This window comes from Mastigoproctus giganteus, chromosome 13, assembly GCF_048544385.1.
Source record: "Mastigoproctus giganteus isolate SK-2022 chromosome 13, ASM4854438v1, whole genome shotgun sequence".
Classification (NCBI taxonomy): Eukaryota; Metazoa; Arthropoda; class Arachnida; order Uropygi; family Thelyphonidae; genus Mastigoproctus; species Mastigoproctus giganteus.
Genome location: NC_143587.1, coordinates 116,525,433 through 116,539,706, shown reverse-complemented (window position 1 = coordinate 116,539,706; position 14,274 = coordinate 116,525,433). Strand labels below are relative to the sequence as shown.

The 14,274-nt window shown below is 40.3% G+C and overlaps 1 protein-coding gene across 1 annotated transcript in view; it reads right to left on the bottom strand.

The window, feature by feature from the left end:
- Nucleotides 1-14,274, bottom strand: part of LOC150076383 (diacylglycerol lipase-beta-like) — a 281,587-nt gene that overhangs the window by 252,323 nt on the left and 14,990 nt on the right. Inside the window, exon 2 of the mRNA XM_090387345.1 lies at nucleotides 6,320-6,474. The gene's annotated coding sequence lies outside the window, so the exon portion shown is untranslated. The remainder of the gene's footprint in view (nucleotides 1-6,319; nucleotides 6,475-14,274) is intronic.

The window sequence follows — 14,274 nt, the reverse complement described above, 5'->3', positions numbered from 1 at the left end:
AAAAGTCATAAACATCACAGTTCTAAGAAGTGAAAAGAGCCTCCATTAATGGTAATCGACCCGTATTTCTGGTTGGAGAGCTAAAGCTAATATTTGCCTGCTAAAATAGCCTATGAACAAGTATTAACATCACACTGCAGCGTTCTCTTTTCAAGTGTTCTTGGAAGAGACAGTATTTGCAAATGCCCATCATCGTTCATATACTCTATAAGCGAGATGTTTACACCTCTCAAAGGTGTCAGGCACTGCAGAGGAATTCACAAGATAGACTTCGTACAAAAATGTAATCGTACTTGGGGGATTCGAACACGCATTGTAATGCCATATTTTGACTAGGCCAGTCGCCACCGGTCGTGCCCCGTCATCGATTACTCCATTTTTTTTTTTTTTTTTTTTTTTTTAATCTGTACACAGCATAATTATATATTTTTTAACTTCTCATTTGATCAAATGAATTTAGTTGATAAAATTTCAAATTAACTTTGAAGTTACAAAGTTATTAAATCTTGTCTGTTATGTTTTAATAAAAACAAATGTATCCAGTCACGAAAAATTCCAGCGTTTCGCAGTGAAAGGTCGTTGTATTTATCATTTTGTACATTTATTTATTTATTTATATATTTATTTATTTTTCCCGCAATAACCACAGACTGAAACCTAGACTAGCGATGGCGATTCTTTTTCCATCCCTTGCTAAAACTAATCTGAAACAAAGATGACAATTACGAGCGTGCCAATAAAAAATAAATTGACTAAAAATTAATTTTGCGCATAATCACTTACGGTTTCAATGCTAGATGAGACCTTTCGACCATAAACCAAATTCGTCTTCAAACAAAAAATATATTTTTTATATAGTGAAATCGGTTTATACGTGTGCCACTCCTCACACAATTTGTCACTGGTTCGCCATCGCTGCTTTAAACTTACTCGTATCTGCATCGATACATGAGTGAATTTTAATACTGCTCATAACAGTGCTTGTGCTGCCTATGAACACGCCTCTCGTGAGGTCTCTGAAGCAGTGGTGAAATTAACATACCACCACCATGGAGGAGGCGAGGATCCGACAACTGATTTGGTATGGTTGTAAAAATCAGTTGTCGGATCCTCCCACTCCTCGCCACCAGCGCGTTACGGGTTTTTTTTTGGTTATTTCATTTGCCTATAACGGAAGGAGGAGGAGACAGATTATATATAAGGTATATACACTATGCTCTATATCTAGCTGTGACGGATCACTCACACTGACATGGGTTGACTCAGCTAACATATTGGACTCTGTTTTTTCAACTGATGATGACCAATGAACAATATCGCATCATCTCAAGAAACAACGAATACTTAACTGAACATACTGAAGAGCCTTTCCAGCTGAACGAACTTCAAACTGCACTCTCCAAAACTAGGAAAAAAAAAACCCCTGGACGCGACCTCCTTGAAATAGACGTTATAAAAAACATCGTTGAAAAGTTTCCACAGTACCTTTTGGCTACGTTCAACATTTGCCTAGAGGTTGGCCTCTTTCCCAACTTATTATCAAGAGTCCAGATAAACCTCCAGAAAATCTTAGCTCATACCGTCCAATTGCCCTGCTTTCAGTCCTCTCCAAGACCTTTGAAAGACTCCTTCACCTCTGACTGAGGGGCGCCTCCGTAGCCAGGTGGGCAGGAACGGCAGTGCGTAGCAACGTTTCTTGATTAAACTGGGGTTCGAGCCCGTGACCATCAAATATGGAGGATGCGGAAAGGTCATGGAATGACCACCGCATATCCCCGGAGCAATATGGCCTTAGTTGCTAATGCTCCTAAAAACCAAAATAACAAACAACAACAACAACCTCTGACTGCAGAGACACTACCAAGATTCCAATCTGGCCTCCCCACGTCAATTGCACTACGGACTGAGCTTCAGTACAGTCGATGCCATACATCTGATCACCATAGCCACTGACAACCCTGCTAAATACCCCTTGGCTATCACAGTGGACTTTGATGGTGGATTTGACCGTCTGTGGTGGTCCAGCATCCTTAAAGGCTAAGGCTCTCCAAGATAGTCCAAAACCTTTACAGATGTATTTCTTCTTACCTTGGCCAAAGAAAGGCCACGATCTTGCCAAGTACCAGCGTGTCACGAGACTAGTCACTCAGGTTGTCCTCAGGGCTCTGTCCTTGTACCCCTCTTCTAGTCCATTGCCTTTGATGAGTTCCTTGTGATGGACCTCGGTTTTCTGCTAACCTCTTCCGTAGCACCGGATGAAAAAGGCTCGGGTTCGAATCCCGTCGATGACGCGAGGAACTTTTATGGATTTTTTTTTCACTTCTTGGCTGAGTTAGTCGGTCTCAGGAGTAGATAGCAAGGTTTCCCCCACCCCACCCCAGAAAAACGTGCTTTTCGTCCAGCAAAGCAGGCAAATCGACCAAAGAACACGCAATTTACAAACACATGTAGTTGAACTTTCTTTCTAGTGACCCTAATATAATAGTTTTAACCCCTTCCGGATGGGATGTACTGGTGGAGGATCCAAACGCCGAATCTATCGATCCACTGAATCCCAATAGACGATATATGAATCCCATATAGATGTTGTACCAGATTCATATCAGGAAACCTGTGCGGCCAAGGTAGCATATGGAAGTCACTATCGTGTTCGGCAAACCACTTATACTTTAAACACAAGAACTATATAATATCTACACCGATATTATATAGTTAATTTAAACACACATCATATTATGCCTTGCGCATTAAATCTTCAAATACTGTATCATTTTGTACATCATTTGGCATCTCTCATATTGTGGAACCACTTCGCAACTGTGATGGCATGTTTGCATTATCAGGGTACGTGCCCAACCACAGATGATAGGCCAACAGCTCTGAAACGGTGACCGTCTGGGTGGTGGTATCCACTGAGAATAAATAACAGTATTCTTCTCTACTAGAGAACCGTTACTTATTCGAAGTAGTGCAATACCTGGTATCTCCTTGTGAAGGTAGCCACAATATTAGATACAATTAAAAACGATGCCTTCACACTATGTACGCAATTTAATTTATAGCTAAACTATGGTGTATCTACACCGATATTATATAAACACAACACACAATACAGTATGTGGACACTAGTTTTAAGATATGTGGGGCAACTAGTTGCTGGACACTTTGTGTCAGTAATATGTTTCTCGTGTGTGGATACAACGTTTTCTCTTGTTGCTACATGTTTCATATTTATGGAAACCTCATTCGATACAAACATTTATGTTTATGTCGAATGAGGTTAACAGTTATCATAAATGTTGACACTCGTTTCCCCTTTTGCATGGGCAACAAGTGTCAACTATACCAGGTCCATCCACACAAAGAAAAGAAAATCATATTTTCTCCGACTTTTCTGAATCCCAAAAAGTGCCTCGAGGCAACGCAGTCTACTACATGGTTGTGCTTGATGGATGTGACCCAATCCTCGCAGTTGATCTAATCACAAGGTGGATAAATACAGTTACCTCTACGCGTCAGCCAAAACCGTACGCATTTCCCCAAGGACTAGAGCTTGGTGGACCAAAGATCTAGCACGCAGTTTCCACAACAAACAGTACCTTCACAGGCAATGGAAAATCTCTGGCACAATCCAAGATCGGATCCTATATTCCAGAGCAAGAGCTATTTTCAACAGACTCAAGGCATCAGCCATAAAGAGATACACCGTTGCTACCTTGTCTAAAGGAAAAGCGCCATTCCCATCCAGACAGTCTTATTAATTCAAAATCTTGATCCAGATAACTGGATGGACTACATTTCAAGATTCAAAGCCGTCCACTTCTGCAGAAATTCTTTTCCAAAACTCTCAATTTGCGCTTACTGATGACCTTTCCATAATTTCCATCACAAGACAGCAACTGATATATGCTATTAACTCCCTGCATCTATCTAGTACCGCCAGCCGAGATAAGATACCTCACGTCATAATTAAGTGCCTTAGCCGCTACATCCTGGATGCATTGCTCTCAATCTACAACTCGGTTCTTTCCACACGAGTTGTTTTCCCTGCTCAATGGAATGAATACTCTGTGAGTCCACTGCCTAAGGTTAAAGTGCCAACAAGCCTAAAAGATTTCAACTTCTTCCACCCTCCTCAAACTTCATGAAAAGGTACTTCTTCCAGCATTAAACAAACAGCTGATGCCACAGAAACCGAAACAGTTCCATTTCGCAGTCGAAATTAGATCCGCCATAACAAACCTCATGGCCGCACAGACATTAATTCTTCAAGCCTTCGAAACTAAATCCGAATACCACTACCAGATATCTTCAAACCACTGTTTATCCGGTTATAGGCCTGACGTAGCCCAGTGGTCAGGAGCGAGAGTGCACAGCACGCGTTCCTGAGTGGACCGGGGTTCAATCCCGTGACTACTAAATACGATAAATATTTTGTATTGACGATTTATTGTAAACTCTACTGACTTGGTTGTCGTGACGGAGTATAAACAGAAAATCTATTTTATACGCTGCTGAAATTTGGGCATAATGCGTTGCCCTCACTTCAAAAACCGGTGTTCTCATGTGAATACTGGACCCTGAAATGGGGCACAAATAAGCATCGCCGACCCCCTCAAGCTCCCGAGGTTAATTGACAGCAGGCGTTTAATGACTATATTAAAAATGTACATAGGAGTGATAAACGTCCCAAACATCTGGGATTTCTGTCAGTGGCACAATCCTCTGCCATCCATGAGGTCAGACCCCACACTAATTCTCAAATACAACCGGTTGAAACTGTGTAATCGTTTCCTATCTGCCCAGGCACTCCCCAAAATTCAGGAACTGCTCCGCCTTGGAGTTAACCTGCAGAAAATGGCTACCGACAACAAATACCGTCGCATTCTCCTCGAGTGGATCACATCTGTTGAACTGGGATAAATTCTTCCAAATTGTGTTACGATGTTCAGTTCTGTTTCTCTTTATATATTTTCCTATTTATTAATTTCATTTTTACATGTTTTAATTTTTGTGTAATTCATAATTTCTCATGTAACTGTTATTTTTACCAATTTAATCACATATATAATGTAAAACTCCTGGCCATGTCGCCGTGATGAGAATTTGTTTCTAGTACATGTAACGTACTTAGCAGTAATAAAGAAGTTTAATTAAGGGGCCTACAACTAGTTGTAGACAATCCACTTGGAAATAAATTCAGCTCCGGGTCCAGATTTTTTCAATTGACGATACTTCTTTCGCTCTCTACAAAATTGTGAACATAAATTTGCTTTACGCTTGATTTCCGATATGTCACTCCCTACAGCCACAGAAATCTCTTTCCAAAGAAATACCTTTCCGTAAATAGAATTCCTGCATTTATGCTTGGGTGTTTAGCGTTCCACAAATACTCTACCTGTTTGTATAACTCCAAGAGCATAATGATTTTATCTTTTGTCCAAAAAGCCTTAGTCAAATTGATGAAAGATTACTAGACTGCCTACTACAACACAATAATGAATCAATGTTTATCAATCGAATGAAAAATAATCAAAGACAACTGTCAACAATCAACAAGACGCAACTAATGCTAACCATCCACACTAGAGAAACATCCGGTGACGGTTCCCACATCTCGCCGCTTGTTGCCATTTTCTCTTTGATGTTTACCGCTCAAGATCGAAACACACAACAAGAAGGAACATTCGCCAACAGAAACATTTAGAAACATCTAGCAACATGAGTCAACTAGTAGCAACTTTGTTTCAGACACCTGTTTCAAGGTCAAAACGTTGATACTTGTTGCCTCTGTGTGGACGGGGCTTTATGTAGAAACAGTTAAATACCCAAAGAGGCCTGTGATTGTGGCATTTCATCTTTTAAATAAATATGATAGCGTAACATTTTGGGGGTGTCATTTGTTTAAACGTTTTGCCATATACAGAGTAATTCCTGATAATAGGAAGTTCGCTGTAATGTAAATATTAAGACCATTGCATTTACTATTCTGGTTTTTGCTATTGTATTTACTATTCAGCTATTCTGGCTAGAAGGTAATTCAAATCCTTCTGGCCAGAATAGGGAGAACAACGTTGTCCAAATTTCACAATTAATGAACTACACTTTACACCGATCTTAAAAATATTATTTTTAAAACATATAAAGAAATAAAGATAGAAGAGAACTTTGCGCCAGCAGTAAGCATTCACTATGTTACCACATTATTATAACCGAATTCTAATATATATAAAGCAAAGCTAAGATTAAAAAAATCGAAATTCTCTTTTCTAATTTGGCACTATTATAACTTATGACACAAAAAAGGAGTAAAAATTACCTGCTGTACTCAGGTGTCCTCTGCCTGAAAACTGTAACCACGGATACACTCATGCAGAAATATTTAATTGCACTCAGCAGGAAGTCGAAGAGTAAGCTGCTCACTTCCTTTTCTTTCTTGTAACAAGCCTGCAAGGCATAGTTGCGTCCAAGTCACTGGAAAGTTAAGATAGTTTAAAAAGTATACTTGATTGTTTTACACAGTGGTATGAATTTCATTGAAATGGTAAATTACATGAGTGAATATTGAAAAATGTACATAGTAGGAATACGGTGTGTTGTCTGAGGAGAGCATGATATGCTGGCAAATAAACCCCACTTTCGAAGCACTAAAAAAATTTCAAAAATGTCAAGGCCAACTTGCCATCCGAATAATTTAATTCATCTCTCGTGCTGTGTCTTATGTCTGTTAATTGCGTGCGTTCTATGGCCGATTTGTCTGTTTTGCTGGACGAAAAACCCCAGTTTCTGGGGGAAAATTTTTCTATCTATGCCTGAGACCGACTAACTCATCCATGGAGTGAAAAAAGCCAATTAAAGTTCCTTGCGTCATCCGAACCAGAGCCTTTTCCACCCGATGCGGGAAGGACGGTGACGATATCACTGTGCTACCGCGCAGACTACATGAAATATAAGTTGGACTTATAAGTTAAGGATTTTATATTAGGAATATAAAATCCTAAACTTGCATTTATATTAATTCTCAATATATACACTACCGCCTAAAAGTTTGGAATCACGTTTCATTTTTCTTAATTTTCAAAGTTTTTATTAAAACAGGATCAAATTGTTTATCAATTTTTATTAAAATGCAGTATTTTCTATTATGTATTAAAATAAAATAAAATAAACTTAAAATAACATTTAAGAAATTTCTAGAATATTCGAGAATATTCCAAAAAGATGTAGAAGACTCCTGAATGTTTTTTTTTTTTTTTAATGAAAACCCCAAACATGAGAGGTATTAGAACAAGTGGCGTAGCAAAGGGTGGAGCGGCGGACCGGCCCGGGTGCCAGCCAGAAAAGGGTTCCATCACTTGAAAATACGAGAAGGAAAGTATTAACTTTAACAAAATAATTTCAAATTTTTTTAAAAATTTATCTTTCTCCACTTAAATTTACAGTTGTTAGCTGAAATCTCTATTTGACATTTTATTAAACAAAAGATACTTTGATTTTTATATTAACCGATTGCGACTATGATATTGCGTTTAAATTTTTGATATGTTAATTAAGGAAAATAAAACTGGGGACAAAACAATACTCAGCCTTTACAAACGCGTTTAGTTTAACCACATTTTTTTACAAAGTTCGTCTTACAAGTCATTAATTAAGTTAGCACCATATTTTTGGTGAGCCGATTTGTACGAAGTATACAGGCGAGCCATTGTATTTCCAGAAAACTTATTTTTCATTTGATTTATATTTATTTTAAATTTTAGATATTTTCCGTTTTTTAATAAACTTCTTTATATAGGTCCCTACATACTGGGTGATTATAAAATAAGTTTACCTATTCAGGAGACTCTGATGTCAAAACGGTTAGAGATAGCGCTGTGAAAATCGGCGCGTATGTCATTTAGGGTATGGGGAAGCGATTTGTAGAAGAAAATTTGTGGTGACTTCAATTTACCTCCTCAGCTATCTAATCTGAAAAAGGATCTTCTTGCACACTTGAGATGTGCGGACCTACAACTCATTAATGAAGCTCCAACCAGGGGGAATAACCTCTTAGATCTAGTTATAGCCTCTATCCCTTGCACCCTTGATTACATTGCAGAAACGTCATTTGACTCTCATCATGTCCCAATACATGTGACTGCATATCTGCCAGCCCCCAAATTAGAAGCCAGAAGGACAAAAAAAAAAAAGGTTGACATCATTAGCCCCAACTTACTTGATGTAGATAAGCGCATCAGAGCCGCCTCTCCCATTCCATGGGTGGCCTTAGAGACTTGTGACCCAGAACTATCTGTGAACATTCTCACAAACTGGATCAACACGGTTGCCAAATATGCTGCGTCTAAAAAAATCACAATCAGTCATTTTATAAGACTTTGGTGGAATTCGGAACTCAAAATGAGTTTCCAGATGAAGCAACAGCTCCATCGCACATGGAAACAGTCGCAAAATGTCAATGATCGCATCGTTTATTCAAGGGGACGGGCTCAATTTAATCGCCCTGAAATCTGAGGCAATCAAATTGTACGTTAACCGTGATCTGACTAAAGGAAAAATTCCATACAAGAAAGTGAACCTTCACTTTCCTTTGCAACTTGATCCTGAATTGTGGCTCGATTTCGTCACAAGATTTAACTGTAATCCTATGCCAAACTCAGATCTGGCTCTACCAACAGAGCCCACCCAGCACGAAGTGTTGAATATTATTCAGATCACAAAACAACAGCTGATCGTAGCCATCAATTCTCTATCTGCCTCGTCAACCACCGGTGATGATGGAGTTCCCTAATTCATGCTCAAATGCCTAAGTCCGTACATTATCCAGACACTTTCCCACAACAGTGGAAAAACTATCTCATCAAACCTAAAGTTCAGTCGCCATCGCAACCTAAACACTACCGACCCATCTCCAACTCCTCCAGCCTGCTGAAGCTCCTGGAGAAGGCCTTGCTCTCCATCCTCACTAAGCAGATCTTGCCCAGTAATCCAGCCCAAATTCACTACTCCCTTCCAAACAGATCAACGATCACCAATCTGCTAGCGACCACGAATATTATCTTATCAGCATTTGAGAAAAGGCAAGAACTAGCTGTTACTTAGACATTGGGGCCGCATTTGACGCTGTCCAAGTAAACCAACTTCTCACTCTCCTGGAATGCCACTTCTAGATCACAGGGAACATACCATGCTTTCTCTCCTCTCTTCTGCGTGTCAGAGTTATAAAGCTTCATACAGGAGATCGCACCCTTACAAGATCCGTCACTGCAGGAGTCCCACAAGGAGGGGTCCTTTCGGGCCTTCTGTTTTCATCTATTATCTCAGCACTGGTTGCGCATTCTCGGTGTCTACTGAGTTATGCGGATGATATCAAGATACTCACTCCCATCATCCCCGGTCAAGACCTAGATCTGGTATGAGTGGAAATTAACAACATTCTCACCGCAGTCACATCTTACCTCTGCCAGTTTGGGCTCAAGATCAATCCTGCTAAGTCAGAATTCATGGTGTATTCATTGAAGCAAACTCCATCTCTCCAGCCTTCGGTCGGCAACACCCTCATCCCAATTGTGTCCAGCCATCGTGATCTAGGCGTTGTATTCGACTCCAAACTTCGATTTAACGCCCACATAGACATGCTCCTCACACGTGTTTCAAGACTCCGGTGGATAGCAAAACAACATCTCCTACATATCGCCGATAAAAAGACAACCGTGAAGTACATAAGAACAATGTATCTTTCCACCTTTACTCTATGCTGCTGAAATTTGGGCGTCAGCGGCACTGTCAATAAAGAAACCACTCTTTGCCGTAGAATTATGGCTCCTAGAGTGGGCCAAAAGGAAGCACAACCTTCCAGCTCTGATTCGCACCACGCAGCTTTCCGACTCTCTCGAGATTCCACAGCTTCCCACCTCAGTCGACGACCAACGCCTCCTAGCAACAGTCAAGATGATAACAGGCATAATTGCAACACCTTCATTCTGGGATACCTATGGCTGGAGGATTTCACCTGCTGCCCTTAGAGCCAATCCCGAGCTCTACTCACGTTCAGCACGACTCCATCTCTCCGGACAGGTTCCTCCCTCAGCAAACGCTCAAGCAAACGTAGGCACTTGACGCCGACCTGAACAAATTCGCTGTTGACCGGACTTACCGGAAAAAAAATTATGACTAGCAGGACTAATCAGCAATGACTGATGTGTACCTTGCATCTGTTCCTGTCTGATTGAGCTGGTGCTCTTATCTCGATGTTAAGCCAGCTCGATCAGACCTAACTCTTATGAGGAGTTCTATCCTTTGTATTAAAATGTTTTCATTTGTATAATTACCTTTTTTTTGTAAATAATTGTTCGATTATCCCGGAAGTTTCGGGAGGCTGTAAACCCCTGGGCATTAAAGTGTGAAGGGCCATAAAGATTATCTCTCTCTCTAAAAAAAATCAGCTGAAATTTCCGCCACCAGGAGAGAAATTGGAACTTAGGATTAGATTTTAATATCAGAACCTAGAAATCTACAGATATTGTTCTATCTGCTTTCCTTCGCTTGAGATGACATTTTGAAAACGGAGGACTACGTGCGACACAGTTTCGCGTAGCACCTCATTAGGGATGTTGGCTACATGCAATAAAGGAAATTTCAGAGAAATGGTAGAGTTGCTATCAAATTATGACACCGTTTTAAAAGAACATATTTTAAGAATTGAGCTTTCATTTGACAGGAAAGAACCTTTTATCACCAGAGATTCAAAATTAGTTTATTAACATTTTAGGAAATTATGTGAGAGAAAACATAGTAGCCAATAATATAAAACAAGCTAAAGGTAGTAGTAGTAGTAGTAGTAGTAGTAGTAGTAGTAGTGGCATGTGATGCAAGAAAGCAAATGTATGAGCTTATGCAGCATCAGCCAAAAAAAAAATCACACCATTCCATCCAAATTCCTGTCCAGTTCCTCCTTAAATTTATTCAACCTTTCAACTTTCACAACGACAGATGGAAGTTTGTTCCAGCAATTAACCACACACTGGCTAAAGGCAAATTTCCGCACATCTAATCTACATCTGTCTTTTCTTAATTTGAATTTATGCCCCCTTAGGTTCGTAATCTGAACAAGTGGAAGGATCCCATCAGAATTCAGCGTGCTGAACCCATTCAACGCCTTATACACCTCAATCAGATCACCGCGCAGGTGCCTAGTCTCCAGCCACTGCAATTTGCAGAACTTAAGCCTCTCTTGATAAGAGGATCCCTTCATTCCCCTCACCAATCTTGTTGCCCTTCTCTGTACACGCTCAAGTAAATCTACATCCTTCCTAAAATGAGGCCTCCAGACCTGTACGCAGTACTCAAGGAGTGGCCTGACCATTGCCTTATACAGAGGGATAATCACCTCCTTTTCCCTGCTAGCAAAATTCCTATATATCATTGACAAAACCCCATGACCTGCCCTGGCAGCCTGTCTGCATTGCTCAGAAAACTACATATCTGCCTGCACAATTACTCCCAGGTCTTTTTCATTTTCTACCATCTTAAGTGTAGTACCACACACAGTTGGTACGTTTCTCTGGGGTTACTTCTACCCATATGCAGTACTTTGCATTTGTCAAGGTTAAACTTCAGTTGCCACTTCTTAGTCCATCTGCCCAAATTATCTAGATCCTGTTGCAGTAGCACACTGCCATTACTGTCATTAACAACCCTGCCAACCTTTGTATCATCTGCAAACTTCGACACTAAGCTTGATATACCTTCTTCAATATCATTGATAAATATACAAAACAACAGTGGACCCAACACAGAACCCTGTGGGACTCCACTAATAACATTAGTCCACGAAGAGCAGCACCCATTGATTACCACTCTCTGTCTTCTCCCACTTAACCATCCTTTTATCCATTGTAGCAACTTACCCCCTTAATACCATTCTGCTCCAATTTGTACAATAGTCTTCCATGCGCAACAGTGTCAAAAGCTTTCCTGAAATCCAAATATATGATATCAAAATTAATTTTTGTATCCAGTTCCTTTGTAATGTATCAAATTTGTCAGACAAGACTTTCCCTTAAAAAACCCTTGCTGTGTCTGAATTATTGCTGCAGTCTTGTCTAGATGATCCTGCAATGCATCTTTAACCAGCGACTCCATTATTTTACCCGGAACAGAAGTTAAACTAACTGGTCTGTAATTACACGTGTCACCCTTCGATCCCCCTTTGTGAATTGGGGATACATTTGCACATCTCCAGTCCGTGGGAACCTCCCCTGAGTCCACGGATGCTCTCATAATTATGGCTAAGGGTTTGCTTAGTTGCTTTGCCGCCTCCTTTAATATAACTGGATAGATCCCATCCACCCCAGGTGCTTTTCTTACGTTTAACTTCAACAGTTTCTCTTCCACTTTGCTCTCAGTTATTACAAAATCATTAAGTATCCTGCTACAATTTGATAACCTTCTGCCATTTTCAAACCTTAATAATTCCTCACGTGTGAATGTAGATGCAAAATACTCATTCAGTTTGTTTGCTATCTGAGCAGGATTATCAACAGTGGAACCATCGATGTCAAGTGGACCAATCAGATTCTTCCCCTTCCTTTTAGAGTTTATATAAGTAAAGAAATCCTTGCTGCTTTTCTTAGCATCTTTTGCCAAGGATTTCTCGTAATCTGCCTTCGCCTGCCTAACCTCCTTTGTAACTTGGTTACAGATAAACTTGTAGCTATCATAGGCTTCTGTGTCACGTGTTAATTTGTATGCATCCCATGCATTTTTCTTATCTGTTACGAGTCTCATTAGTTCATTTGACAACCATTTAGGCCTAAACCTTGAACAATATTTCTTAATAGGCATGAAACTTTTAGTAGCATCCATGATTAATTCCTTGAATGCTTCCCACTTAGAATTTACTGTTGGTAACATCATCAGTTGATTCCACTGTACAGAATTTAAAAACTGTCGGAGACCACTGTACTCGCCTTTACGGAAGCAAAAACCCTTTCCTTTACTCCTGATGGTAATTAAATCTTTAAGTAAATCCCACGTCAGTACACTGTGATCACTGCCACCTAGTGGTTCTTTTATCTGCAAATTCCTAATACGTGAATGATCACTGCTGATAACCAGATCAAGAGTATTACTTTCTCTGGTTGCCTCTCGAACATGCTGCTGCAGAAAACAATCATCCAATAAATCCACAAGGTTGAAGTGAAGGAGTCATTTTCAGGCTTCTTCCCCATCCTTGGAGCGTTTTATTGGAGCATTAGCAACTAAGGCTATAACCATCCTTGGAAAAACCGCTGCCGAACTCACAAAAGAAAATTTGAATAATTTAGAAAAGGGTATAAATCTGTGCAGTGGTAAAGGCCACGATAATGCGGCAACCATGGCAGGAACTCATGGTCGGGTCCAATCTAAAATCAAGATAATTAATTCCAAAACATTATTTATGGCCTGTGCAAACCACTCGGTAAATTTATGCGGAGTGCATTCATTTGCAAGCGTTTCGTCATGTGGAATCTTCTTTGGAAAAAACTTTTGTGGAACCACCGTTGGGAAATAATGAAAAAACATACAGGAATGACAAACCAAACCAAACTATTATATTAGGGTCACCCGGTAATTGCTTACGTATACCCATGTGTACTGTGTCTGTAAATTCCATGTGTTCTTTGGTCGATTTGCCTGTTTTGCTGGAAGAAAATAACCCCAGTTTCTGGAGGAAAAAAACCTCGCTATCTACGCCTGAGACCGACTAACTCAGCCACGGAGTGAAACAAGCCCATTAAAGTTCCTCGCGTCATCGACTGCATTCGAACCCGGGCCTTTTCCACCCGTTGTGGGATTTCAAGAAAGACAACAACATCCTTGAGAACTATAATTAGAGGATCGAAGACCACCCTCAAGCAGAATATCCTTGCACTCAGCAATAGACTTTGCCGATACATGGAGAGTGCTCAGGGGAAAATAAGACAATCCGATATTTTATGAAAACCAGAGCGCCTTCTACAGGAACATAGTGTGCAAAGCGTTAGGGTCAGGCACCACCTTTGGTTTCCCACATCTGCACCGTACGTGCGCTGCGAAGAAATACAGTACTACTATAAATGCCAGCAAAGTGTGTTGAACGTGTAGTATTATATTGGGTTCTGTTGTTATGTCCTGGCATTTGGCCACAGGGCACCTAGTGTTGCCCGCACACCAGTTGCACAGGCAGCCCATTATTCTCTGGCTTGTCTCAGTCCAGGAAGCTTAGGCGACCCTGGCGGAGACAAAAAAAAAATA